This window comes from Prionailurus viverrinus, chromosome B1 (assembly GCF_022837055.1).
Source record: "Prionailurus viverrinus isolate Anna chromosome B1, UM_Priviv_1.0, whole genome shotgun sequence".
Classification (NCBI taxonomy): Eukaryota; Metazoa; Chordata; class Mammalia; order Carnivora; family Felidae; genus Prionailurus; species Prionailurus viverrinus.
The window spans coordinates 183,663,157-183,688,271 of NC_062564.1; positions in this window are offsets into that span (position 1 = coordinate 183,663,157).

The window sequence follows — 25,115 nt, forward strand, 5'->3', positions numbered from 1 at the left end:
GCCATCAGCCCAGAGCCTGACGCAGGGCTCGAACTCACGGACCGCGAGATCATGACCTGGCTGAAGTCTGACGCTCAACCGACTGCGCCACCCAGGCGCCCCATCACTGCCTTTTTAAAATCAATGTCAACTAAGCTACTTTCTGTGTCACAAGTCTCCCTCATCGGATTGATTCAAGATGTTAGAGTACACAAAATAATGATCATCCCCTTAATTGAAACAGCCGGAAACGAGAAACCATACTTCTCCACCCTCTGACACAGACATCAGTAGGAAAACTGCTTATTAAAAATCTGGGCAAGTGGATAAAAATTGGTGTCATTCTCTGAAAAGTTGAAAACTCGTGGTACACAACTTCGAGGCATTTAATAAAGCACCGTTGAAGACAGGGTGGCTGTTGCTTTGAAATGCAACATTATTTTCTGTGTTGTCTCAATGTTAGTCTTTGATGATGAATAAAGAAAACAGCCAATTTAAAACTCAGGGATGTCCTTTGAGAACAGAGAAAGCTGAATGGCACACTGAGAGCAAATTAGAGGAAAGTAAATGTCAGTGTAACACGTCACGTGGTTTAGAGAACTTTCTCGATAGTTTTGTAGTATTCCCGCTGGGAACAGGGGATAAACCGGCCCGGAATTCTACCAAAGGAGTTAGGCGCAAACACATTTACTTCTTTGAAAACTATACTCTATGTTCTATTTATTCAAAACTATTTTTCAATAGTTTTATCGAAAACTATTGAATATCGAAGAAGAAAGATTCTATTCACTGACTAAATGACTGTCCTTAGACAGAGAGACAGACTCTGGTATAGACCTTATTTGAATATTGGCAAACAGATTCAGGCTATCCATAGACTCAGACAAGAAAGCCTCCCTCTATGAGGCTTTCGGAGGGTTCCACTGTGGCCCTATTCTAACCATGACCTTACTTACCACGGACTTAGTGGACCATGCAACCAAGAGGCTATGGCTACTCAGAGCCCACATGTTCCCTTTTCTTGCCCCAGATACCCACGACCTTACATGTCTTGCCTAAACAGCCTTATACCTTCTTCCATTAATCCAGTGGGAAGCCTCCCCAGCTCCATCCTCCCAAGGGCACATCATGTACCTGGTGGCAACACACAAGCAAGAGTAGCTAAGGGGGTATTTATTTCTCTGGGGTTGTGGCTGAAGCTTGGACACATGAACTAGAACGTTTATATGGGCACATGAAACACCCTTCACTGTGCAGCAATGCAGATGGTAAGAGAAGAGAGGTGGACTCTCAATCCAGACAATGGGGGCTAGCTCTCCTTGTATCAGCACTTTCTATGTGAAAATCTACCTAAACTTGCACTTGAGTTTTGAGATTGTTATTGACTTATATTTATCAGAGTAAGAAGATAAATCATTGGTTTTTTTTAATAGCCACTTGTCTTGACTTATAACTTTAAATAATTGAGACTTACGGTATATGGACCCTGTTCATAATCTTTCTCCAGGACCAACAATTGTTAACATTGGATCCATTTAGAGTACTGAGTTCCCCCCACCTCACTTTCAAAGACTACTCTCCTTATGGTCCTTGCATATGTTAGACATAAGCTAGATAAGCTCCTATCTCTTCCTGGTCATCCAGAATACTACCTTAGCATATTTTTTTATTGAAATTGCATCCTATCACTTCCCTTTTTACATGTAAACAATATGATTATTAACATTTTCTTAAAATGTTATTTTCCAAAGACTGGAAAAAAATGGTGATTACCATGGCTCACTACCCATTCCTGTCTGACCCCAGCTGTTTTCAGTAAAAGACAACTATGATCCCCAAAGCCAGACTCACCCATCAAATTTAAGACACCAATTATCAATGGCTTACTTTTTGTTGTTGTTGTTGTTGTGTTCATCAATCAGTCCATAGTTAACCGTACTATTTGTTTAAATACTATCTTTAAAAATTGAAATCGAATTCCAAATGCTTGGTTTTTTTTTATCCTTATCCTACCAATGTTGTTGTCATCAGGGGATAGATCAAACACATTAGACCTTTCCTCTCTGGAAGATTCTAGAAATCATGTTCAGGTTCTGTGATCTGGTTTGATTCCTGAGCCCTTAATGTGTTCACCATGCCTGCCGGCTCCTGCCACAATAACCGGGGTTCTGGCGTGTCTAAATTCCTGATGTTTTCACTGCTTGTTCACATTAATTCACTGCCTGAAATGCAAATCACTTGATTAGAGTCACATTTTGTCACAGTTTGGATCCTCTGGATATAAAAGCTGAAAGAGAGTTTGAGGTGAAAGGTAAGTATTGGGAATCAACACTTCCAAAAGTTTAAAAAAGAAAACAATGTTTGTGAGAAGAAATCAGACTTGTATGCAGACCCAACAAAGCCTCAATCAGCTTAATAGGAGACTCTAATATGGCCCATCAGAGCTGTTTTCCAGCCAGACTAAATAACTAGGCCTCTGTACCTGTGCTTCACTCAATCACCTGACGTAGACGGCCCTGGGAAGTGCTCCCTGTATAAATACAAATGCCGCGATACTTGAAATAATCTTGAAAAATGAATAAGAAAGTGACAAATGGGAAACTTGGGTAGATTAAAGAAACAAGCTATGTACATGCGGCATAAAGAAAACAGACATAAATGGAAAATAGAACATTATTTAATGTTGGTGGTATGTAACAATAAATAATGAAATGTGGTAGAGAAGTTTGAAGAGTGAACAGAAGCTAAACCCAATGATATAAACATTTACTGAGCTCTCTCTATGTGTAAGTCACTGCTTTAAGTGCTTCACGTATAATAATTTAAAACAGCACTACTATAGAGAAAATGAGGTAATGTATGTAAATTATTTCTGGGCAAGTGTTCTAGACAAGGATACTGGTTAAGTGCTTGGAACATCAGGTATAAGAGGACTAAGAGAAAAAACAGAAATATGAATACATACAATAGTCTATCCCCACAACTTTTATAACTGATACTTTATGATTGAAACAAAATAAAATGTAAAACAATGTGATATACTCAAGAAAATGATATTAAAAGTGGGGTAAGGTAAAGACACACTTCACTCAAAGTACTAAAATGTTGATACCAGATTGTTATGTCACATTCATATACTGTAATACTCAGAGCAGCCAATACAATAAGAAAAAAACCTCGAAGACATACCTTCACAAATATTATAAATACCTCAAGAGGGAATCTTTAAAGTATTCCAGCAAACCACAAGTAAAACCCAGAGGAGTAAGAACCAGAGGAACGAAACTGAAAACAAATGATAAATGACCTACTTAGATGCTAACATAACAATAATTATCTTAAATGTAAAGGGTGTAAATACATCAGCCAAAAGACAGAGATTGTGAGAATAACAAAGAAAGGGTAGGGGCAACTATATGTTGCTTGGAAGAAATTCATTTCAAATTCAATGACATAAATAGGTTGAAAATAAAATATGGGAAAATATACTATGCAAACGTTAACCCAAGAATAGTAGGAGTAGCTATATTTAATATCTGATTCAATAAAATTGATTCAATAAAATCTGATTCAATAAAAATGACTAGCAAAAAGACACTACTTTGCAATAAAAGGACCAAGCCACCAGGAAAACGTAATAATCCTAAATGTTCACACATCTAACAATAGAGTCTCAAAATAGAGGCCGTAAAATTTGACGGAGGTAGTGAAAGAACAAAACAAAAAAAAAATCCACAATTATGGCTGAGGACTTCAGCATGTATTCAGCAGGAATATAGAAGAAATGCACAGCAAGTCAACAAATGGATCCAATTGAAATGTATAGAATCTTGCATTCAAAAGATCAGAATACATTTTTTCCCCCATGTACTTATGGAACATTCCCTAAGGTAAACCATGTCCTGGACCATAAAAGGAAGTTCAACAATTTTAAAAGAATTCAAATCATGTAGAGTGTGTTCTCTAATCATAATGAGATCAAAAAGTCAGTAAAAGAAAAAATAAAACAGGAAATCTTCTAAACATATGAAAATTAAACACAGTCCATTGTTTTAAATTTTTAACATTTATCATTTATGAGAGATGGAGAGAGACAGAGCATGAGTGGGGAAGGGACAGAGAGAAGGAGACACAGGATCCGAAATAGGCTCCAGGCTTTGAGCTGTCAGCATGGAGCGAGACGCGGGGCTCAAACTCACAAACTGCGAGATCCTGACCTAAGCCGAAGTCAGACGCTCAACCTACTGAGCCACCCAGGCGCCCTGAAAATTAAACACACTTCTAAATAATCCATGAGTAAAGAAGTCTCAAAAGAAATAGAAAAAATATATATAAGATTGAAAGCACAATATACTGAAATATGGAGGGTATAGCAACCTAAGCTAATACCCGAAGAAACTAGAAAAAAGAAGCATAAAATGAAATTAAAGCAAGAAGGATAAAAGAAATATTAAACGTAAGAACAGAAATTAATGTAATTAAAAATAGGTAAACAATAGCAAAACCACTTAAACAAAAGTTGTTTCTTCAAAAAAAATCAACAAAATTAATAAGATTCTAGGAAGATTGAAAAAAAATAAAAAATGGAGAAGATGCTAATGTACAAGTCACCAATATCAGAACTGATATAGGGGATATCACCTCAGGTTCCACAACCATCAGAAGAATAATAAGGGAACAACACTATGACCATGCGTGTTTATAAACTCAACAGTTTAGAAGAACAAATTCCTCAAAAAACACAAACTTCCCAAATGTTATCAAGATGAAATAGTCTCAATATTCCTATAACTACTACAATAATTGCATATATATTTTAGAAATTCCAGAAGAACAAATTTCCAAGCCAGGATGGTTTTACCGGAACTCTACCTACTGGTTAATAAAGAATTAACACAATTAAGACAATGTCTACACAATCTCTTCCAGAACACAGAATAGAAGAGAAAAAATCCCAATTCATTGTATGAAGTTAGGATTACACTTATATCAAAAACAGTCAAAGAAGTACAAAAGCAAACAAATAAACAGACAAAAAACAAGTACAGACTAATATTTAACAAAAAACATAGACAAAAAATTATGAACAACACATTGGCAAATACAATTCAGCAATATATTAAAAGAATTTTATACCATGACTAACTGGGATTTAGTCTAGAAATGCAAAGATGATTGGATATTTAAAAATCAATCTATTCAGGGGCACAGACAGTTGCCCCTGGTGGCTCAGACAGTTAGGCATCTGACTTCTGCCCAGGTCATGATCTCAAAGCTTGTGGGTTCAAGTCCCACATCATGCTCTGTGGTGACAGCTCAGAGCCTGAAGCCTCCTTTGGATTCTATGTCTCCTCTCTCTCTATCCCTTGCCCCTTTGTTCTTTCTCTTTCTCTGTATCTTTCTCTCTCTCTTTCAAAAATAAATAAATATTTAAAATTTTTCTTAAAACATCAATCTATTCAATCCATAATATAAACAAGCTAAAGAAAAAAAATCACATAATCCTATAAAATCCTATAAAATAATAATAATCCTATAAAATATTCTGGTAAAAGCATTTAGCAAAATTCAATACACATTATGATAAATATTTTCAGCATTATTTACTACACCATTACAGGGAAATTTCCTTAACTTGATAAAGGGCATCTGCAATAATTTATAGCTACTATTACACTTAATGGTGAAAGATTGAATGTTTTTCCTTTAAGATTAAGAAGAAGGCAAGGATATTTGCTCTCACTACTCTTATTTACATTATCCTGGAAGTTCTACCAACTGCAATAAGACAAGACAAAGAAACACAAGACAAACTGAATAGAAAGGTATAAACCATCTCCGTTTACAGATGGCATAATTATCTAAGTTAAAGTCCAAAGAGATAAAAAACAAACAGAAACTCCTAAAATAATAAATGAACTCAGAAAGTTTGCAGGATATGAGGTCAACATACTAAGATTTAGTACATTTTTACTTAATAACAATGAACTTATGAAAACTGAAATTAAAACACAAAATTATAATCACTCTAAAGAAATAAAATATGTAAGTATTACCTAAAAAACATGCATAGGATCTGTAGGCTGAAAATTAGAAATGCCAGTGAAAGAAATCAAAGAAGACCTAAGACAGAATGACAGTGTGGTCATGAATGAAAAAATCCAACATAAAAAAAAAATAAAATGTCAATTCTCTCTATGATTTACAGCAATTCCTGTCAATCCCCTACACACATTATTTGTTGACACAGAAACATTTATTCTAAAATGTATATGGAAAGGCACAAGCCTTACACTATCTATTCTATTTTGATAAAGAAGCAGATGAAAGCACTGTACCCAATCTTAAGACTTCCCAGAAAGGTGTAATAATCAAGTGCTTATGGTATTATCAGAGGAGTAGACACATAATCAGTGACACAGAATAGAGAACATAAAGACAGAGAATAGAGAATCAAACTGATTTTTGGCAGGACTTCAAGTAATTCGAAGAAGGAGGGATAGACTTCCCATCATATAATGCTGGAGTAGTTGGATGTTCATAGACAAAAAAAATAATGTTGATCTAAATATCACACCTTACCCAAAAACAACTCAAAGTGGGTCACAGACTTTGAAAATCTAAAGCTATAATAAAGCTTTATTTAAAAACAGGACACTATCTTTAGAATCTAGAGCTAGGTGAAGAATTATTAGACTTGATGTGAAAACTACTACCCAGAAAAAAGAACAATTCATAAATTGGATATTATAAAAAAAAAAAAAAAACTTTGCTCTGTAAAAGCTCATACAAAGAGGATGAAAAGATAAACACCAGATGAGGAGAAAATAATTGCAAACCATGTACATGTCTCAAGACCATATCCAGAATATATAAGAAACCTTCATATCTTAATAATAAATATCTCGGGGCGCCTGGGTGGCACAGTCGGTTAAGCGTCCGACTTCAGCCAGGTCACGATCTCGCGGTCCATGAGTTCGAGCCCCGCGTCAGGCTCTGGGCTGATGGCTCGGAGCCTGGAGCCTGTTTCCGATTCTGTGTCTCCCTCTCTCTCTGCCCCTCCCCTGTTCATGCTCTGTCTCTCTCTGTCCCAAAAATAAATTAAAATGTTGAAAAAAAAATTTAAAAAAAAATAATAAATATCTCATACAATCCAAACAAAAAAATGGGCAAAAAGCATGAATAGAAATTTTACTGAAGATAATATATACATATCAAATAAACATATGAAAAGATGTTCAACATCATTAACCATTATGAAAATGCAAATTAATAACACAATGAAATATCACTACATATCATCAAATAGTGACAATAACAAATTCTACTAATAATTTCCAGAAACTAATCATCTATGCATTGCTGATGAAAATGTAAAATTGTGTAGCCACTCTAAAAAACTGTTGGCAGTTCATTAAAAAAAGAAAAAAAAAGACATGAAGGAAGGAATAAATAGGAAAGAAAGCAGGTAAGAAGGAAGGAAGGAAGGAAGGAAGGAAGGAAGGAATGGAATGGAGGGAATGTGGAAGAGAGAGAGGGAGGAAAGAGGAGGGAAGGAACAATTATACAATCCAGGGACTGCACTCTAAGGAAATTTATGTTTATAGAAAAATCTAAACAAACTGTTCATAGAAGTTTTATTCATAGTAGCTCAAATATGGAATCAGTCTAGATATCCTTCCATAGATAGTTAATAATACTATGATGGAATACCAGTCAGCCATAAAATAACCAAACTTTTTATACACAGCATTTGGATGAGTTTCCAGAGAATTATACAAAGGGTTGGAGTAGTAGATGTGATTATAGAACAAAAGGAAGGACACTTATGGTGATGGAGCTAGCCAATATGCTGACCATAGTGGCAGATACATGGAACCAAACACATTTAATAAAATTGTATAGAACTAAACACACACGCACACACACACAATCTTATTTTTTTTTAGGATTTATAATTTTTATCTCCTTCTTTGGAACTTAAAAATGAACACTAAAATTAGTCTCTGTACATGCTTAGATTAAAGAAATGTTTAATTTTTATTGATTCCACATCCAATTGTGCAATGTAAAAAGGTTTTCTCTTCACATCTATTTATTATGTCTTGTGTTACTGATACTGCATTTCGTACCTGTTAAGAAATATTAGTTTAACCAGTTAGGGAAAAGAGTTATCTAGAATCTCCTGGAAAACCTCACAGAGAGAGGTTTTATATGACTGCCTGGCAGCTCATCTCATGAATTTATAGCCACCCTTCTCACTTTGAATTGACCGTTTTGCTTAAGGAATCTTCCACAGGTGGAGAAGTAAGTTTCTCAGAACTTCATATTCCGCCCCAGCTAGAACTTCATATCTTTGCAAAACCAGAAATGTAGTAATGAAAATGCTCATAGAAGCCTTGTTGCAAATTTGCAATTGCTTTACTTTTAGTGGAAAGTTTTGTTGAAATAATGGTAGATTCACATGCAATAGTAAGAAATCATACAGAGTAGTCTCCTACATAGCTTACCTACATCGCCTTGTAAAACGATTGTATAATACCTCAAAGTATTGTCATTGATACTATCTACCAATTATTTGTTTAGTTTGTCTTGTACTCATCTGTGTGTGTGTGTGTGTGTGTGTGCAGCACTTTTTAGGATTGGTAGTCTCTGGAATATATTTTTGCAAGGACTGGTGTAAATCAGAGTTGGCCAGCATAATCTCTAAGGTAACTTTACCATACGCTATATTTCAATTATCCAAGCACTACCATTTCATAAAATATTCATAAGATATTTGTAGCCGTTTTTGTGAATATCTACAAACAATAATACAAGTTTTCTCAATTAAATAAACCATGTATGAGAAATTCTGTAAGTACATTTTGATTTATTTTTCTCTTAATATATAGATACTGTAGTTGGTTGGCTTTTTGATATGATAATATGTAGGTCAACAATTAAGTTCAAATACAATCTTATTTTTGACATAATCCAAAAAAGAGAAACTCACAGTCCTCTCTGCATGAGGTATTATTTTTCTACTTCAGCATGCTCTTCTATTTTTTATTTAAATTTGATAATTCATGATATTGAAATGCCTTTGTGATCTGGAACGATTCACTAAAACCATGATTCCCGAAGGTCATCTTGTTCCGAGCACATTGTTATTTATTCTCATTTCACTGCAGTGATTTAACTTAGCATAATGCTGATCTGACTCTATTTTTGACTCTGAATTTTATTGCAGCCATGTGTCAGCTTATTCCTGAAGTGTTTATACATAAGCCCATCTCAAATATTCACTGTCCTATTTTGTGGTCTTTTTTCAGGCACCGCTTCCATTGAGAGCAATGGCCCTGACTTAGCTCTTTAGGTGTCTCACCAATCAGGATGCAAGTTATATTTCTGGTGGAATGAACTATTCAAGCAAATATATTCCCACGAAGAGAGCAAAGCTGAAGGTTCATTAATATTCAGGACTGCTCCAGATGAGAAGCTTCTCTTAAGTAAGCACATTAATCTTATCTTTTCTTATAAGGACGCTTTGCGAAGTGACCCAAGCCAGACCCCTTTATGTGACTTTCTCTGTTTTAGGGCTCAAAAGTTGCAATGCAGAGACAGAGTTATATTCTCCCAAAATCAAGTACTGTCAATTGCTTCTTTATCCCGAATGTTCGATCATCATATACCCACAAGTTTACGTTGTTTTCAACACAGAACTTTGGGACAAATGTGTAATTTGTGTTCAAAGTTGATATTTATTTTTCTCCTCAAACACCTGATAAATTTCTCATTAGTCTTTCTGGGAAATAGTCTCAGGATTTCTTCTGAAAGTTGCCATCTGTATTGGCTTGTAAAGAAATACCAAGGAAAGATCCATTAAGTTACATTATTTTATCCCCCCTCCCCCCGGAATTAATCCCTCATTCTCCACAACTCAATATTTGTGAATTTTTCTTCTCTTTCGAAACGTAATGACCGATATTAATAAATCAGAATGTTTATTTTTACATCAAATAAACATGGCTAGGTGAGCTATCATCAAATTCTCATGATATCCTGAGAGTAATATAAGTTAATGCGGGTTCTTGGAGTGTGTGCAAAATTTACCTCAGGATTTTTTGGAAAACGCCTCCAAGAATAGGTACGCATCATCTGGGTTGCGATTGAGATGCAGTGTGAGGCTGTGTGGCTTTGCATTGATGAAACAGGCCACATGTGAAGTTATTGCAAAGAAAGTGTGGTATTAAGTACGAATCCCAAACTGAAAGTCACAAGAGCAGATATAGTAAATTTCAGGCATTCATTTGTCAATAAGCTATTTTTTTTCCAGGTAACTCTAGATTGATTGCCCTAAAATGGATACAAGTATAATTTTGTGTAATTATTCTCCCTATCTACAGACACCTTCACGTACCTCTCATTTCTGCTAGGTTCTTCCTGTTTACAACGCACTCCTACGGTTTTAATTTTCCTTTACCCTCGTAACAATCTATAAGCAGAGCAGCGCAGGTATTGTTACCCCTTTTTTTAAATGAATAAATGTAAATGTTCGCTCACTATCACACACCAGGTCAAATCGGAGAAACCACCTAGCATCATGTATCACCCATCGCTTACATTCTATATGTTTTTGTTTCTCATTCCTGATTTCTGATAAATCTAAAGTTCATATTTTTCCCTCTATAAACCCGCCGTCTCCATCTTATCATTTACACGAGAAGAGTACAAAATCAATGGATTCCTCTAGCATTGTTTGAAAATTTTCAGTGGGCAGATGTCCCGAGGTGGCAAAAACTGGAATATAGTTTACGTCTAAAAATACCAGATGAAATGGAGGAGTGGCCCATAAACATTGATTTGATGAAAAAGACCTGGAATTTCAATGCAAAGCGGAAAGTTAGGGCTAAGTGAGGAATTTCAAGCAAACTGGAAAACTCCAGGACGAACAGAGAAGCTTCTAAAGCCAGAGAGAAACCCACAGACCAGCTAAGGAAAATAAATTACAGCTTCAAGGCGCGGGCCATTTACCTATTGTCTTAGCTTTATAGTCTCCCTCTAAGTACATTTGCCAACACTCTGTAAACGTGTTTGACACTAAAATCGTGGTTTTTCTTTGTGAGCCGGAGCCTCGGTAGACTCGGCCAGTAGAAGGCACTGACTGAGAAGATTAAAAATAGGAAAGGAAGACAATGGAAAGGAGGGATTATCATCTCTCATTTTGTGCTGCTCCTTGCAAGGTCCCTAAGAGTGGCAATGCTTCACCCCAGCTAGAGCAATTTGTCCAAGCATCCTCAGTTTGTTCCAGCCTCCGGGATCCTTCAGCGCTTCCAGAGCTAGCCATGTGGCATCCTCTCAGAGGTACTAGCAGCAGCCAGATAAACCCCCCTCATCAGAGTCTGAAGGGGCCCCTCTTCTGAGCTTCTATGTCCCCGTCCCTTTCTCCTCCGTCCCTAGAGATGATGGCTATTTCACAAAGTCATTACCTCTGAGTTCCTGAGCTCTCCCTTTATGTATTCAGGCTTCATAGCTGGGTAACAAGTTCCCGCCTTAAAGCATTTCTGTGGAAATAACTAATAAGGTTTTCATTTCCTTACTTGGTCCTGATGAAAACAAGGATATTCTGAGAAAAGGCAGGAAAAATATAAAAGTAAAATTCTTAGAGTCCATAAAAGTTTTTTCAACTAGTATAACCCTATTTCTAGGCATTTATAAGTCACGTTGGTCCTTACCTCAGATGAGAATTTTACCTCTTTTATAAGCATGTCCATGAGAGACTTTATAGTTTAGGCCAAAGTCACCATTTGGCTGTTAGTCTTAATCTACCATTTGAATGTACAAGTATAGTATAGAACTTCCAGAATATAGGCTTTTTATGCTTGGAAGGGAGGATGATTTGAGACTGATATCTAGTCCATACACATGTGTGCCTGTGTTTGTGTCTCCTTGTATACCTAATTTTATAAAATCAAATATAATCCAAGTAGGGGTGCATTCGTAAAATTACACATGCAAAATTTGGAATATAAAAGTAAACCTTATAGTACAGAGCAGTTTTTTTTTTCAAAGTTCTTTATCATGACTTGTCGCTAATATTAAAGTCATTGCTATAGTGATGCTAAACTTGCACTTCTTGCTTCCAAAAAAAATGAGTCAAATGCTCTTAGGTAATTAATTTTATCATATTCTGAAACAGCAAGATTTCAACAATTTAAAAACCATTTGTTGGCATGGAAACATGAACTTAATTAAAACTGGATTAAACTAATTAACCTGAAACATATTGTACTATTGAGTGTTTGACTCAGAATACTTGGGAAGAAAAAGAACATTTTTCATAATCATTTTAGCTTTTATCTAATGGAAGTATTTAGGTTTTATAATGGACCTATACATGCACTAATGTGTCAAATGACTGTTTTCATGGAGAGAAGATGGTTATGAAGAAGATTTCCATAATTAAAATGCCAATTTGCTTGTGGGAATGCAGAGAGCAGACATTTTATGAATATTATTTATTGTCCTTGCTTAATCTTGGGATCCAGAAGATTTAAAAAAAAAACAAAACAGTGTTATCCTTTATTTTATGCTTTGTAGTTCACCCCAATGGACTAAGATTCACGTCACATTAATGAGGGACATCACCCCACACTGAACCATACAAATAAAACGTAGAGGAAGCTGGCTAAGAAGTTTGTGGTAATGATACAATAATTTCTGTATTTGAAGAATACATATTGGGGCACCTGGGTGATTCAGTCGGTTGAGCGTCCAACTTCAGTTCAGGTTACGATCTCACAGCTCACGAGTTCAAGCCCCGTGAGTTCGGCTCAGAGCCTGAAGCCTGCTTTGGATTCTGTGTCTCCTTCTCTCTTTGCCCCTCCCCTGCTCATATTCTCTCTCTCTCTCTCTCTCTCTCTCTCTCTCTCTCAAAAATAAGTAAACATTAAAAAAAAAATCAATTATTTTTTTTTGCATAAATGAATCCCATAAGTGACCAGATGGTAGTCACTGAATACATTTTAGATTGTCTAACAGTTTGTAAATCAAAGGTGTGTTTTGAAGGTCTGTTTGCTCATTTTATATATCATGTCTACTGTATAGTAAGGTCAACCTTGGACTGTTTAAATAGATCCACTGGAGATACCATGCCATCTGGCAACCACAGGCACATTATCCGTCCTCTCAGTAAAAACAGAATCCTGTCTGCGCCTCGATGCTTGAGGGGTCTGATTCCCAACCCAGCTCTAAGGTTTCACTGGAGGCTCTACAGTAAGTCCACTTGGCTAGGATGAACTACATTTCCCATAATTCTCTTTATTGGATCTTTCTCATTAGAGCACCACACGGAAGATCTTTGGGAGATTTGGAAGGCAGAAATGAAGCAGCAGCCATTGGATAGCTCATTCATAGCGCTGTTGATCTGCTGATTCACTTATTCAGGTTGAAAGAGCATTAGGTTTGCAATGGGGCAAAGTTTTGCTGAATCTGTCTACAGGTTCTCTGACTCCTGGGTCAGGGATGTGTGTGTGTGTGTGTGTGTGTGTGTGTGTGTGCGCGCGCGTGCGTGTATCTCATTGAGGAAGACCCGGGCTTCTATAATATACCCATACACCTATCATATTGAATCTTTTGCTGTGCATACAAGTGTATGAGAGGCATTGCCATCAGGTGCCCATCCCTTGACTTGACTTGACACCACTGGAGCAGCACAAGTGTAAGGTCAAAAAGACAGATTCTTGAGGGTGGAGGACTGGGGTTGTTGTTGCTGTGCTTTTGCTTTTCCTTGTAGTAAGGATCTGCCTGCAGGAGGTGGTCAGTCTATTTCACTGTCAATCAGCACAGCATCCTTCCTTTCGCTCTCCTCACTTTCCCAGGGACTCCACCTCTGAGTGTCCCAATCAGGCTGTGTCTCACTTGCTCAGAACTTAGTCTGTGGCAGCTGGAGCCCTCCTAGCTTTACACAATGGCAGGCTAAGTTTCCAACTGATTATTCTGCTCTCCCACCTTGTCCGCCAGCTCTGAAGCCCGCAGAGTAGTGGACACATGAATGTCCTTCTCTGATCTCAGCTCTTCTTCCCTTGCTAGCTCACACTTCTGCCTCTAGCTGGGCATTGGTGTCCCAAGGAACTGCCCATGGCAGAGGCCAGCCCTCCCTGCAGCCAGTCAGTCTCTTTCTCAGCCACAGCACACTCTGTGCATCTCCGCAAATAAGCCCATCATACCAGCTGTATTTGGTATGCACCTTGTATTTATGCAGCAAGCCCCAAGCATCTGACATACAGGGCACCCTTCCCACAGAGAGGCCAACTTGGGATTTCTCCCATGGATGCCTCTTGGTTAGTCTGCAACTTGGGAGCTTCTGAGGTGAGATGTGAAACTGGTCCCCATACTTGGAGACCAAAGCAAGAAGGCAGAGGCTCCAGAATGGCAGGTGGTGGGTTTGATAAGTATGGAAACTTACACCCCGGGCTTGTCTTGGGGGCCGCAAGACCAGTGGGCCTCCGCATCCACCACTAGAATCGTCACAGTTTGTGACAGACCTTGCCTGGGTTCAGCCACCAGCTGCATCCAGAGACGTCAACAACACAGCGCTGTCTCCAGCTGCCCCTGTGGAGTTTGCAGGCATGGCTCCCACTGGGGAAGCAGTGAGCAGAACCTGCATCTCAAGGACAGACGAGGCAGGAGGAGTCTCTGATTGGAGACGTGGATACACGTGACCTCAACTGGAGGTCATGTCCTCCCAAGGACTTCCTCGAACACAGCCGCAGAGGAAGGAAGGACCGACAGCGGCGTTGGTCTGTCCTCCTGGGCTCTCGGTTTGTATTTGTGTGCTCTAGCCTGCTCTGTACATTCATCTAGCCTCCCTCACTGCTTGCCTTCTCATTTCAAGCCCATCATCCTCACACAATGTAAAAACAACAGCTTTGCAGAGACTGTCTAACCCAGTTCCAAATCCCTGGCCTATTAGAGATCATTGGTTATGTGGCTCTGTTTCTCTAAATGAACCTCAAATGATATCGGGAACACATGCAACCCGGGCCAGAGTCAATACTCACAGTCCGTTTTGCTAGCCGCCATGGCCTCAGTGATTGGTGCTTGACTCAATTTTGATCAGTTTCATTCCAGTAACTCATGTATTAATTAATAGTATTTCCCTTCTAAACTGAGATTTTCTATTAATGCAACTGAAAGACTTCTCAGTGGTGCAATAGCTTACTTCATATCTCCCACATTTTCTTGAGCTGGTATTATTACGCCCATTATACTCATGAGGCATTCGGTAACTGAGGCTTGGAAAAAGTAAGTAATTTATCCAGGGTCACATAACCTATTTCAGGAGTTTGCTTCTGTCAGAGGTCTTTAATTTCAAAGCCTGTTGTATTTAGCATGATTAATTAACAGATAGGAGTAATTATCATAATGATCCACTGATTTCAGGAAGCTCTTCTGTAAATACAACAGCCGCCATAATTTAAATATAGTTTGGGAAAGTATTGCACATATTTTAAAAGGTAAATGTATTCTATAGCATATTACGTCCTTCTGTGACAGGGTCTTAGATCCTATTAAGCAATTTTTAGTCTAAAGACATAAATTCTGGCCACGTTCTCTGATCTGAAAACTGGCCCCTTTTTTCTTTCTGCCTCATGGCCTGTTGATGCTTTGAGGTAAAAATGGCTTATTTGAGTTTTCATCAGATTAAGTGAATTGACCAGTCGTGTTTTGGCATTGGAGGAAAAATACCCTCAGAGCTCTTCTCAGTCATATTGGTCTTATCTGTAGAATTTGATTCATGTTTTTATTTCCACAATGTTATGTGAGCATTTAGTTTCATATTAAAATATCGCTTACACATAATTTCCTTACACCAGAGAGTCTATTTAAATTTGCATCAAATTTTCTCATGTATGTAAAGTGCATCCCTCAGGACCTGATGGGATATAAGTGGAATGGTGCATCTATGTGTTTCACAATGGATTGAAGACTAAGGCTACAAAATTTTAGAAAAGCATACGCATCAGTATTATTTAAGAAGTCTTGCGTAATTTCAAAGACCATCCATTCTTCTTTATTTCGATAGAAACCTATTTACAACTGTCATTTTAGAAGGTATTTTAAATACAAAGGTAATTAAGGCTCCACACTTGATGTTGAGGAGTTCACAGGTTGAAAGGAGACACAGACAATACGGCAAACACAAATATCAGTGGTCTGTTCAGAACATTCTTCTACCACAGGTTGCTTAACTGGGCTTATGTTAACAAAGTGGCAGAGGAAATGTCATTTGCGCTGACTCTGAAAGGCTGGATACAAGTTAATCAGGCAAAATAAGACATGACAAAAAATGATTCCAAGTAGAAGAAATAACATGCAAAAGTTCAAAGGTGTAGGAATGATACGTAGGGAATGAGGGAGAAACATAATGTGATTAGAAAGTTATTACAAAGGGAATACAGGAACCAAATAATAGAGTGTGTATCTTACTTAAGCCAAGAAAACTATTTATGCAAGAGGTCACTGAGGCACTTTAAAGAGGGAGTGACGTAATCAGAGAGACCACCTAAGAGAAAGAGAGAGGATTGATTGGAGAGGAAGAAAAATAGGAAATCAGGAGGCCAGTTAGGTAACTGTTGAGAGAATGAAATAAAGTTGTAATGGATGCATACATACATTTTAGCATTTTGCAATAGATTGGAAAGTACATATAAAAATAAATCTATTGTAGGGGCTCCTGGGTGGCTCAGTTGACTGAGCCTCCGACTTTGGCTCAGGTCATGATCTCACAATTCATGAGTTCGGGCCCTCCATCAGGCTCTATGCCGTCAGCACAGAACCTCCTTTTTGGATCCTCTGTCTCCCTCTATCTCTGCTCTTCCCCCACTTCTCTCCCTTTCTCTCTCAAAAATAAATAAACACCTTAAAAATTATTGAAAAAAATAAATCCATTATCATAGTTTGGAAAGTATGTATGTAGATAAAGCCCCAAGTCACAATTTTTAAATAAATAATAAAAATGTTTATAAAGTGCACCGAGGGCTATTTTAAGTGCATCGCTGTGTAATTCAATTAATTCCCAGAAAAACTCTGTAAGATATAAACTGTTATCATCTCTATTTTTACAGGTATCCATACGAGCCCCAGAGGTTAGGCAATGTACCCAGTGTCACCCAGCTAGCCTCATGGGGCTGGCGTTGGAACCAAGGTCGCTTACACCAGAGTCCACGTTTTCCACCCCCGTGTGCTACACAGTAGCTAAGGTTCCCTGAGCACTTCTCACATGTCAGATGCCAGGATAGGCACCTGACGTGTCACAGCAATCTTCTGAGACATTTGCTTGTCTTGTCCTCATTTTATTTATCAAAAAATTGTAAATTAGTGTCTAAGCAAAATAACTCATAAGAATACATTTAAAAACTAAAAAAAAAAAAAAATGGGGCACTAGAGTGGCTCAGTCAGTTGAGCGTCTGACTTGGTCTCAGGTCATGATCTCATGGTTCATGAGTTGGAGCTCCACGTCGGGCTCTGTGCTGACCGCTCAGAGCCTGGAGCCTGCTTGGGGTTCTGCGTCTCCCTCTCTCTATCCCCCCCCCCCGACTTGCATTCTCTTTTACTCTCTCTCTCAAAAATAAATAAACATTAAAAAAATGAAAAATAAAATCAAAGTAGCATCTGAGGGGCGCCTGGGTGGCGCAGTCGGTTGGGCGTCCGACTTCAGCCAGGTCACGATCTCGCGGTCCGTGAGTTTGAGCCCCGCGTCAGGCTCTGGGCTGATGGCTCGGAGCCTGGAGCCTGTTTCCGATTCTGTGTCTCCCTCTCTCTCTGCCCCTCCCCCGTTCATGCTCTGTCTCTCTCTGTCCCAAAAATAAATAAACATTGAAAAAAAAAATTAAAAAAAAAAAAAGTAGCATCTGAACAAAATAGCACAATTGTTAAGTGAGGGGACCAAGTTTTAATGACATGATCTGTGTCATTCAAAATTGGTGCCCTATCCACACCATGGATTTCTACTTCGGTAAACTAATATATGCAATGCACTATGCCAGGTGTTTGCTGTATAATAAGAACCAAAGGGAATGTTTAGTACCAATAAGCTTATAGTAAGACAGAATCATGAACATTTTGTGCCCTGTGGCATATGCTATAATATAAGAAAATAGAAGCCTTGTTAGAAAGAAAAATAAAGGAAATGGGGATACATTAAAAACATTATCAAGATCCTGCTTACATTCTTATTCAGTATTAGTGTATTTGTAAACATGAATTTTCTTTTTGAATATCCTGATACATAAGTTGAAACTTTTCCATCAGAGCCAGAGACAAGAAAATTTTTTCTTTAAATTATTTGGAGAACTTTCCTGATGTCTTGAGATGGCTCCGTTATTTCCTGCACCCAATTCAACAGATACCTGTGGGCACCCAATTTGGTAGTGAAATTTCAAAATATGGATTTTATTAAGGATTTGAAGCCTTAATTAAATATCTATTTATTATATTTGCTTTGAAATAATATTTAAGAATGGAATAAATTTTGGATTTTTAAAAGAAGGAATGCAGTTTTATTGAGAGAATTAAGAAAGGCTGACAACATAGCTTTCAATATAGCCTCTTATCATGAAGAGCTGATTGTACCAGAGGTAGTGGGAAAGGGCTTTGTCTGTTTGTTTGTTTGTTTGTTTGTTTCAAATGGAAGGGACAGTGTAATAAAGATACAGAGATGACAAAAAAAAAAAGGATCATGCTCAGGAAACAAGAAGTATTTTATATGGTTAGTGCATTAGGAAAATAGAGTAGTGAGAGATATAAAATGTAAGAGGAAAAATGGAAGAGGTCACTGACTACAACACTGAATAATTTGTACTTTCTTTGGTAGGGAAGACTTTGGAGGATTTTAAGCAAAAAGCAGTTCTGACATGCTTATTGGCATGGGGGTTGCATTTACTATCAATATCATTACCATGTCCAATATAAACTCATTGAGGGTCTACAATGTGCAAGGGGATATAGGCAGGTCATTTCTCCTAAGTACCATAATCTAGTTTTTGAGTCAAGAGAGAAATCTTTAAGACTAATAATGATATAATGGTTTGCAGCAGCTCCACACAATTAGATAGATTCTTAAAGGATTATGGCAATGCCCCTGCTAAAAATGATTAATTCAAGTCTGAAATATTGACTATTTACATCATCAAAGCATAAACAAGTATATTTGCTTTCATTCCCTTTGGCCATGACTGTGTGATCCACTAGAATTGCTTATGACATTTTATTGTATTTCTTTTCAGCTGCTTCAGAAACACAGCTTTTAGATAATTACATAAGCCATGTTGTGAGGGAAATTATTGCCAAAGATGAGCAAAATTACTGAAATGACTATATCCAGAATTTTCTACTATCACACACATAATTCCATTTCTTTACTTTCCCATATAGTTTGCTTGCATGGAATTCAGTGAAAATGATATGAAATTGCAGACTGTTTAAAAATGTGTTTTACCATTGTGCAGAAATAACCTGCAGATGCTAATATTCAGGATATATACATATATATATATATATATATTCATTTATTTACATGCAGTCTTCTCATACAATGCATTGAGAATACAGCAATGAACAAGAAAGACAAAACTCCATGCTATCATGGAGCTTACATTTTAGTGGAAGAGAAGACAGACAATTAACTATACATGAATATATATTTACTTTCATATGTGTGTGGCTATCTATCAATCTATCTATCTGTATTACAGTTTGCCAGGGAAACAGAACCAATGGGAAATGAAGATATTTATTATAAGCGTTTGGTACACATGATTATGAAGGCTGATAACCTAAGATCTACTAGGTGAACTGGCAAGTCGGAGACCCCAGAAAGCCAATGATGTAGTTCCAGTTCTAAGGAAAGTAGGCTCAAGACCCTGGTAGAGCTGATGTTTCAGTTCAGATTTAAAGGCAAGAAAAATCTAGTGTTCTAATTTGAAGGCAGTCAGGGAGGAAGAATTCTCTCTCAACCAGGTAACAATTACCTTTCTTTCTTTTCTTTCTTTCTATTCAGGTCTTTGTCTGACTGGATAAGTTCCACCCAACTTGAGGGAGGGGGACAATCTACTCAGTCTACCAATTTAAATGTTAACCTCATCTAAAAATACCCACACAGACACATACAGAATAATGTTTGATCAAATACCAAGTTGACACACAAAATTAGCCATCACACCATTTATCTACCTATAATGATAGAAAATATTAAGTGCTTTGGAAAATAGTTAACAAGGAAGAGGAGATTAGAAACAATGAATCTGTTGTAGAGTGCATTTTTTAGTGTGGTTGACATGGAATGCCTCACAGGGAAGGTGATGTTTTACTAAAGACCTTAAGAAGTATAGAGATGAGGGAGAAAGCCATAAATGTATCTATAAAATTCCCGTATGCAAAGAAAAGTAATAGCAAACGCTCTGAAGTAGGAGTCAGTCCAGAATGCTCTAGGAACTGCAAACAAACAAACAAATAAACAAAAACAGCAGTGTGGTTGCAGTAGTGTCCATAATAGGAAGGTTGGAAATGAATTTTAAAATTTACATGAGTTGTATGCTATTTTAAATTTTTTAATCTTAAAATAATGAATGTAAAGCTAATTTTTTTATTTTAATCAGTATTTTCATTATTTGCTGAAATAATAATGTGTTTAACTCAAAGAAAGTTGATCACGTATTCACAAAGATACGTGAGCTAAAAATGTGCAGCAACCATACACGATTTATCCCAGGTTTGGATGGCTGTGTCAACATTCAAAAATCAATTAATGTGATCCATCACATCAATAGTCTGAAAAAGAAAAAAATCACATGATCTTATCAATAGATTCAGAAAAAGAACTTGGCAAAATCCAACATTTATTCATGATAAAAAATGTCTTTGTACTAGGACTAAAGGGAACCTTCCTCACCTTGGTAAAATATCTACCAAAACAAAACAAAACAAAACACAGCTAACATCTTATGTGATGGTGAGAAACTTAAAGTATTCCTTCCACAAATAGATATAAGTCAAGAATGTCCTTTCCTCACTACTCCTTTTCAACATTGTACTAGAATTTCTAGCTAATGCAATAAGAAAATAAACAGAAATAAAAGGTATATAGATTGGGAAGGAAGAAATAAAACTGTCTTTGTTTGTAAATGACATGATTGTCTATGTAGAATACCCAAAAACTGACAAAAAAAAAACAAAACAAAACAAAACAAAAAACTACTAGCACTAATAAGTGATTATAGCAAAGTTGTAAGCTTCCAGGTTAATATACAAAAGTTGATTGACTTCTTACATTCTAGCAATTAACCAGTGGTATTTAGAATTGAAAACACAAAAGCATTCATATTAGCACCCAACTAAAGTGAAATACTTAAGGTATAAATCTAACAAAATATATACAAGATCTATATGAGGAAAACTACAACATTCTGATAAATAAAAACAAAGAACTAAGTAAATGAAGAGATATTTCATGTTTGTGGATAGGAAGAATCAAAATCGTCAATATGTTAATTCTTTCCAACTTGATGTGTAGATTCAATGCAATCCTAATCAAAACACTGGCAAGTCATTTTGTAAAAATCAACAAACTAAGTCTAAAGTTTAAAAGGGATAGATCTAGAGTAACAAACACAGAACCAACTATTTGAAAGAGAACGAAGTTGAAGGACCAACAGTAGCCAACTTCAAGACTTAAGTATAAAGCTACAAAAATCTAGACAGTCTGGTATTAGTGAAAGAATAAACAACTATATCAGCAGAACACAATACAGGCCAGGGGAAGATCCATATAGAGTCAGTACCTGTGATATTGGAGAAATTTTTGATAAAGGAGAAAAGACAATACAATAGAGCAAAGATAGTCTTTTCAATAATTGGTGCTGTGACAACTGAACATCCACATGCAAAAACTTGCATTGAGACACAGATTTTACACCCTTCACAAAAAATAACTCAAAGTATACCACAGAAATAAATGTAAAATGAAAAACTATAAAATTCCTAGAACATAATATAGGACAAAATCTAAATGATATTGGGTATGGTGATGAGTTTTTAGATAACAGCACCAAAGCCATAAGCCAGGAAAGAAAGAATTAATAACCTAGACATTATTAAAATTAAAACTGGTGCTTGTTGAAAGACTGTGTCAAGAAAATGAGAAGACAAGCCATAATCTGGGAGAAAATATTTTCAAGAGACATATCTAATAAAGGACTGTTACCTAAAATATGCAAAGAACTCTTAAAGCTCAACAATAAGAAAACAAACAACCCAATTGAAAACTGAGCCCAAGACCTTAATAGCTCACTAAAAAAGGTATACATATGGCAAATAAACATATGAAAAGATGTTTTCTACATCATAGGTCATGAGGCAAATGAATATTTAAACAACAGAGAAGGCTATGCATGTGTGATGGCAGGGGATACGTGGGAATTTTCTGTGCCTTTTCCTCAATCGTGCTGTGAACCTTAACTTTCTCTAAAAAAGATAATAATAAAATCATTTTTAAAAGTTGAAAATACTGTGCAGCAATGTGTGAGAGAAAAGCTGATGGCTGATTCTTCCCCCCTGCCCTGCCCCAATCTAATGTCAAGCTTGCTGTTTTGTCCCTAAAGTAGCATGCAATAAATGTGTCTGTCCTGGGATCTAGCCCCATGGCAGGCTCCGTGCTGAACATGGATTAAGATTCTCTCTCTCTCTGGGCACCTGGGTAGCTGAGTCGGTTAAGCATCTGACTCTTGATTTCAGCTCAGGTCATGATCTCAAGGTTCATGAGTTCAAGCCCTGCATTGGGCTCTGCACTGACAGTGTGGAGCCTGGTTGGAATTCTCTCTCTGTCCTTCTCTCTCTGCCCCTTACCTACCCTCTCTCTCTGTCTCTCAAAAATAAATTTAAAAAAAAATTAAATTTTTTTTCAAAATAAAAAAAAATTATCTTTCCTTTTGCCCGTACCCCTTCTCTCTCTCTCTAAAATATTTTTTTTAATTAAAAATTCATATAAAGATTAACTCATAAACTTCCCATTTTAGGGCTTCAACTGTTGACAACAGAAAAAATATACAGAAGATAACTAAATAAGAAACATGGAGAAATCACATGTGTAGTGATCCTATTACATTTTAATAACTAGAGACAATACTGGATTCTGTAGTTTCAGGATCCTTTGTTAGATGGTAGGAGTTGCAGAGGCACAGTTCATAACCCATGGGTCTGCGGAGAGCCACACGTCTGGCCATCTCTCCTTTTAGGCAAAGTAAATAACTAGTTGTGCAGCTTGAAGCTTTATCCGCTGGGAAGATTTCCAATTGGTATTGTCCTTCAGGACCACCCTGGATTGGTTCAGTAGTGGTTCACCTGTTCTTTGGATAATGTCTGCATATTATGCAGTACCATCCAGAAACAAAGCTAAATTTTTCTTTCTCAGTCACCTGTTCAACTATTTGTTTGAAAACTGGCCTCCATACACGGAAGGCAGGGAGACAGTGAAGAAAAGGGCAGAACTCTCTAGATTGATAGGTGGTGGGTTTAATAAGTAGTGGAACTTACAAGTCTTGCCTTGGGTGTTGCAAGATGAATAGATCTCTGCCCCTGGACCCCAGAATCTTACAAGTTTCTATAGAGGCCTTACCTTTGCTCGGCCACATGTACTATCCTGGCCTTCTCAACAACACATTGCTCTCTCAAGGCTGCATCATTGGGGCAGGTTCCTGTGAGCAGAATGCGCATTCCAAGAACAGGGGAGGGGTGAGGAGCCTCCGATTGTCTGGGACCAGCTCAGGTGTCAAGTGGGGTCACATCCAACATCAACTACATGTATGGATTGAGAAAGAGAACTCAGAGCGTCAGGAGTGTAGGCAATGAACATTTGGGCCACTTCTTGTATTTCACTTGTGCCTTTAGGACATGATTGAGGTTGATCTCATACATACCACTTTCATTTTATGGAGTCCTGCTGTATATGCCAAACCTTATGGATAGGAGGGCAGATAAAACCCAATTCATGATGGACAGGGCAGGTCATATGTTGCCTTGGTAGCCCATGATAAAAACATTCAGTCATTACTAAATCTTGGCAAAAAGCCAGAGGTATCTCTTAAAAGGAGACTAGTTGTCCACAGAAGATAACATTGCTCTGCTCAACAACCTTAAGGGTCTGACCTGGGATTCATCTACAAGTCCCTGTTAAAGGCTCCACAAAGTATCCCTATTTACAACTGATCTCTCAGGCAACATCATATCTGCTAACTCACATGGCCCAAATGGTAGATCACCTTGCACAGCAGCTTGGATCTGTTGCAGAGGCTTCTTCTTTTCTCGGTAAATTCTTGGTAAATCTAGTAATCTGGAAGCCAGATCAAGAGTCCTGCGGTCCAGGATGTGACATAGGGCCAGAGAGTTGATATACTCCTAAAGTAGTGTAAGGGAGACTAAGGATGGCCCTGTCCGCTGAAATAAAAATGTTTGATGATCTTCACTAATAGCTGTAGAGAAAGATGCACTTGCCAGCTCAATGCTTTCACACCACTGCCAACGGGTATGTGGATTTGCTCTGACAATTAAAGTCTATCTGGAACAGTAGCTGCAGTTAAGAGTCTCCACTGATTAAATGCACAATAATCCTTCTCGTTTTCCAAGATTAGCTGTCTTCTTCACAGGCCAAATAAGCAAATCGAATGAAGATTAGTAGGAGTCATCTTTCAAGTTAAGTGTTCATGGCACTAATTTTGCCACTTCCCAAGGAATATGATATCACTTCTGGCTTACAATTTTTGTTGGTAGTGATAGCTCAAGTGGCTTTCTCGTGGCTTTTCCTAAAATAATAGCTCCACTCTATATCTCGGGAAATTATAGCACTGCCAGTTGCTAAAGAAGTCTATTCAAATTTTATATCTCATAGTGAGAAATAATCTATGGGTGGGTTTGAGAATCCATTGGTTTCCCTGTGAGCAAGATCTGAGCCAAAAAAATCTGTTGATCACTTAATCTCCATAATCTCTTTGTGGTAGACTGTAATAGTATTGTGGGTCTCTAGTAATTAGTATCAATTCAGAGCCCATGTCCAGTAATCAGTAATCCTCAAAAAGTTGGATTATTTCTCTTTCCCTTCT